The following is a 5,291-nucleotide window of genomic DNA, read 5'->3' as shown; positions in this document are numbered from 1 at the left end:
TCACATCAAACGCACGGCTTCCAACTCCAGACTAAGCTTTTGTGGACAAGATTCGTCCCGTAGGCTCTCCAGCTCGAGGAAGCTGCAGAAGCCGGAGCGTTCTGTGCGCCCGGTCCTGGGTTCTCAGGAGCAGCCGACGCCGCGCCTCGCGACTGAGGCCCAGGGCTCGGTGCCCTTTCCACCGTGGCTCTTTGCGTTTGACGAGTGATCTGTGTTTCCAGTGCCCCCAGGACCGTTAAGACCCTCCCTCCCCGCCGTTGCGCTCCGTTGGGCCAGTAGTGTCCCATGGGAAGGTGAAAGAAAAGCAGAGTACAAGGTTTTTGCCAATTTATATGGACACAAATCCTGGGGTGCACCTGTGGGAACGAATCTTAAAGGGTTAGAAGCAGGGTAGAAAAAATACAATGTTGTGAGAAGATAGGTTTGTTGATTGATTGGTGTAGGCGCATTGAGTAGAAATTCTGGAGCAGTTCTGTTAGTTTGAGCAGCAGTGATAGATTCTACATTGTTGACTTGAACCAGTCAGTGGACTGAAAACTTGCACCCAAAGGTGACTTAGAATAAATGAACTTGCAATGCCAGAACATCTTTGATGTATTCATTGTAGAGGAAAGTACCTAAAGGCTTAGGGAGATTAGAATGCTGACGTGAGTTTAGCAGGTAGGACACGTTCATTCACTCTCACCTGTATCCCCAGGTATGGTCAAGAAGACATTCCCTTTAACAAAGCTGTGAGAAATACATTTATGGAACCTCTCCTTACATCCTTAAAGTACCCTGTGATGGTAATTTTATGGAGGACAGTGGGAACCACTGCCATTGAACTGTGATTTCTGAAATTAAAGGGAATGTCTTAAAAGAAAATAACTAAAATAAAAGGAATGTCTTAGGGTTCACTAAAGAAACAGAAACAGTGGTGTGTGCACGCACACACACACACACACAAACAACACACACACAAAGGGTTAAATAATAAATAATAGTACAAATAGTGGAAAGAAACTCCTTTGTCAAAAACAACTTTCACCCCAGAGACTGTGGCTCTTAGACACCCTTCAAGCCTGGAACTGAAATTCCCCCACCCCCGGGAGATCAACTTTCAGACAAACTATAGACAGGCCCACAGAGTGAACAGGAACACCAGAGAGGAACGTACTCCTCAGAACAATCAACTCTATGAGATAAAAAAGACAGCATTCCCTCAAAAACAGAGCTCAGAAGGCAGGAAGGGACAGGAAAGAAGGTCAAATGGAGAAATGGAGACAGTGAACTCAGGGAGGAAGGGGAAAGAGTGTTGTTACATTTTTGGGATTGCCCATCAATGTAAGGAAATAAAATCTGTATACACCGTTGAATGTAAAACTAATGTGCTCTATAAACTTTCATCCAGGCCAGAATTAAAGAAGTTTTTTTTTTTTTTTTTAAGTCTGCATTGATGAGTTCAGTCTTTGAATCATTTGCAAGCTCTTAGTTTCCAAGACAAAGTGGTTAAGGAAGGTGTGTTACCCTGGGTTCTCTAGAGAAGTAAAACCAATAAAGCTTATATACACATATAAAGAAAGAGAAATTCATCTTAGGAAAATGGCTCACACACTTGTAGAAGCTGGCAAGTCCCAAGTTCTTGGATCAAACGTCAAGTTGGAGGCTTTTCCCAACTCTCGCGGTTGCAGGGGTTGAGGAGCTCAAGGTTGGCAGGCAGTATATCGGCCGTTGACTCCAACGAATGACGAATCCAAGATCTCCAGGCCTAATGGTGGATTGTTCGCTCACGGACAGCAGCACAGCAGGATCCCGATCCACGGAAGAGTGTCTCTTTTCCCAGGATGTCCATAAAGATATTGGAAGCAGGCCACACCCCTATGGAAACTCCCTTTCAACAGACTGGCTGCTCAAAACATACACATCCCATCCCATCATGGAAATAACTCACATCATAATTGCTTAAACCATACCAGCCAAGTTGACACACAGTTCCAACTATCACAGAAGGTTATTAAGATAACTTGCTCACTACCTTTAGGTAGTTGGGATTTATAGAAATACCGGGAGCATCTTCTATGTATATATATAAAATCTGAGGCCCGTCCCTGGGTGGGCTTGAACCACCAACCTTTCGGTTAACAGCCGAACGCGCTAACCGATTGCGCCACAGAGACAACCAGTGCTGCTTTCCTTTTCAGCAGAGAATGACCACGTACTAACCACTAGGCGGTGACGCTGACTTTCTATGGTAAAATATGTGCAAAGCCTCGGAAAACCGAGAGAGTAGATTGGAGAGACGAATCGTGTTGTTTCTCACCTTTGAAACCTGAGCGTTGGGTGATTCCGAAGCTAAAAGGTCAGCGGATCTGCTATTCCCTACTGAGCCAAGTGAGTCCCAAGCACGCTGAACTCCGTGGGCTCCAGGACGTCCCTTCACGTCGTTTGCTCCAGCTGGCCAGCCCGCCCGCCAGCGCGGCTGCAGCGCCCCTGCTCAACACTGTTGCGGTCAATGGAGCGGGAGCAAGGACAATGAGGGGGAAGAGGCGAACCTTGAAGAAAGACTAGCGAAGGAAAGCAGGGAGGCATGCACGAGGCCGAGACCTCCAGGGGAGGGTGCAGAGAAGTGAGGGCGGGATCTCGGGGAGGAGAGAATGCTTGTTATTAGGTAGCAGATGGTGTGGGAGAAACAGAACATGAAAGGGAGAGAGAAACAGCACAGCTTAATGTTGTGAATATTCTCATGTCAACAGGGTTAAAGGAAGCCCTCAACTCCGCACCGGGCTTGTGGCGCGCCGTGATCGTATAGTGGTTAGTACTCTGCGTTGTGGCCGCAGCAACCTCGGTTCGAATCCGAGTCACGGCAGTGTTAGGTGTCGGTTTTATGACGCAACGTTTTATGACGCACCTTCGCACCTCATTTGGTTTGCATTTCGGACATGGCTCCCCACCTAGGGGAGGAGATAGCAGGACTTACAGCTAGGGGTCAGAAGAGAAGAACACCTGTCAATGCACATACCAGGGACCTGCTCAAAGGGAAAACTTGCACGTGCCCCACGTCTGAGAAGGAGGGGGAATGCTTCTTCTCTTTCAGCCTTGTAAGTACTATTGAAATGATGCAATCATAACCTTTTCCTTCTAAGAATATTTCAAATATCAGCTGGCCTTTTGACACGAAACCAGAATAAAGTTTTGATATGTTTACGGTATAATCCAAACTCCCTGCCACCGTCCATGTACGGGTCATGTCCCTCACCCTTTGTCCCTCATTTTTTATGCTAACAGTACATTGTTGAGTATAATGCACACATCTCTAGAGAACCATTAGTGAATTTTCACACATGTATTCAAGTTATAGAAAATCTCCCATCCCAGCAAGGGCCAAGCAGCTCCTTTCCAGGAAATCGTCACCCTTCATCTTGTCCCAGCTTAATTACTCAATATTCTGACGTCTCTCTCATCAAAGGTTAGCTTTGCCTGTTCACGACATTCACAGAATGAATCTCCCCTCCTTTTTTTGTATCTGTTTTTTTTTTTTTTTTTCACCACACAATATTATACTTTCGCTGTATGTCTGTGTTGCTGCTTATGACTTCTTAATTGTGGGATTGTTGATGAGTGTTACTCCAATATGTGAACTCATCACTAAAATAAAACCAAACTCACTGCCATCGAGTGGATTCTGACTCATAGCTACCCTCTTTGGGTTGCCAAGCCTGTAAATCTTTATAGAAGCTGACTACCTTGTTTCTTCCAAAGAGTGGCTTGTGGGTTTGAACTACCAACCTTTTGACCTTTATGCTCAGCAGTGAAATGTATTCACTACTACAATACCAGAGCTCCTTGTGAATACACCACAGTTGATAAAAACATTTGGGTTATTTCCACTTTGGGCTGTTGTGAAAAGGATGCTATGAATATTCTTCTCCATGTCTGTGTGTGGATGTGTGCATCTATTTCCCACCAAGCACTGGCATTTCTGGATCTTGGGGTAGGTGCATGTTTAACTACAAAACAAACTGCCAATCAGTCCTCTAGAATAGTTTCTTGCCAGCAAATATGGTTACAGTTGTTCTTGATTCTTGTCACCTCTGTCTTTTAAATGTACCAATTCTGGTGGTTTTGTAATGATATCATTGCATGGTTCAAATTTGTGTTTCCCTAATGAATAATGAAGTGGAGCTTATTTTCTTATGCCTTTTGACAATTTAGAAATCTTCATGTGTAAAGAAAGTTTATTTAGTATTTTGCATGCTTTTAATTTGGTTGGGTTTTTATTACTGATGTCTAAAAGTTCTGTATACAGGCAAGGTTTGAGTCATTTTTCAGATAATCTTATTATAAATATCTTCTCCCAGTCTGTAGGTTGAATTTTTGCTTTATTGAGTGATTTTTCAAGAGCAGAAGCTTTTAATTTCAATGAAATCCAATTCATCTTTTTTTTTTTTTTAATTTATAGATAAGACTTATTGTGTTCTCTAAGAAATTTTTTCTTTTACCCAAAGATAGTAAATATATCTCCCTAAATTTTCTACTGGGACCTTTAGAATTTTTATTTTAAGTTTTGAACCTTTGACATCACAAAGTCCTCTCCTGATCACAGCAAGCTTGTCGACTACCTTCTATAGCCTGGTTTGGTGTCTTAAATTTCATGAACCTCAATGTTTTCATCTGCAATGTCGGGCTGAAGTAGGTGAGATGAAGTCTGGCCATTCTTGCTTCCAAGGAGCATTCCAGCTGCACTTCATCCAGGAAATATTTGTTTATTCTTCGTGCAGTCCTTGGTAGTTTCAGTATTCTTCACCAACATGGTAATGCAAAGGCATTAAGTCTTCTCAGTGTTCCTTCCTTATTCATTGTCCAGCTTTCACATGCATTTGAGGTGATTGAAAGTACCAAGGCTTGGATATTGGCACCTTAGTCTTCAAAGTGGCATCTTAGCTTCTAAACAATTTAAAGAGGTATTTGCAGTAGATTTGCCTGGTGAAATATGGTGTCTGATTTCTTGACTGCTGCTTCCATGGGTGTTGATTGTGGATTCAAGTAAAATAAAGTCCCTGACAACTTCAATCTTTTCTCCAGTTATCATGATGTTGCTTATTGGTCCATTTGTGAGGATTTGTGTTTTCTTTATGTTGGGGTGTGCAAAAACGACAAGGAGGCCACATGTTCCGACCTCCTCTAATTCCACAAAGGGAAGACAGGGTTACCAGCAGTAACCCAAGGCCTATTACTGCCAGGCCAGACATGTTGCCTCCCTCCAGTCCTTTCTCCAACCGTTCCTCCCAGAGCACCCACCGCCTCTCTCCTGG

At 43.6% G+C, this 5,291-nt stretch overlaps 2 non-coding genes across 2 annotated transcripts; one reads left to right on the top strand and one right to left on the bottom strand.

Moving 5' to 3' along the window:
* Positions 1-2,082: 2,082 nt before the first annotated feature.
* Positions 2,083-2,156, bottom strand: TRNAN-GUU. Its single transcript has one exon. It is a non-coding gene; the product is annotated as a tRNA-Asn (tRNA).
* Positions 2,157-2,773: 617 nt separating this feature from the next.
* TRNAH-GUG lies at positions 2,774-2,845 on the top strand. Its single transcript has one exon. It is a non-coding gene; the product is annotated as a tRNA-His (tRNA).
* The last annotated feature ends 2,446 nt before the right edge of the window (positions 2,846-5,291 follow it).

Source organism: Orycteropus afer, unplaced genomic scaffold (assembly GCF_000298275.1).
Source record: "Orycteropus afer afer isolate SDZICR_OR568_19922 unplaced genomic scaffold, OryAfe1.0 scaffold00010, whole genome shotgun sequence".
Taxonomy (NCBI): domain Eukaryota; kingdom Metazoa; phylum Chordata; class Mammalia; order Tubulidentata; family Orycteropodidae; genus Orycteropus; species Orycteropus afer.
This window is presented reverse-complemented; position numbering and strand designations above follow the sequence as displayed.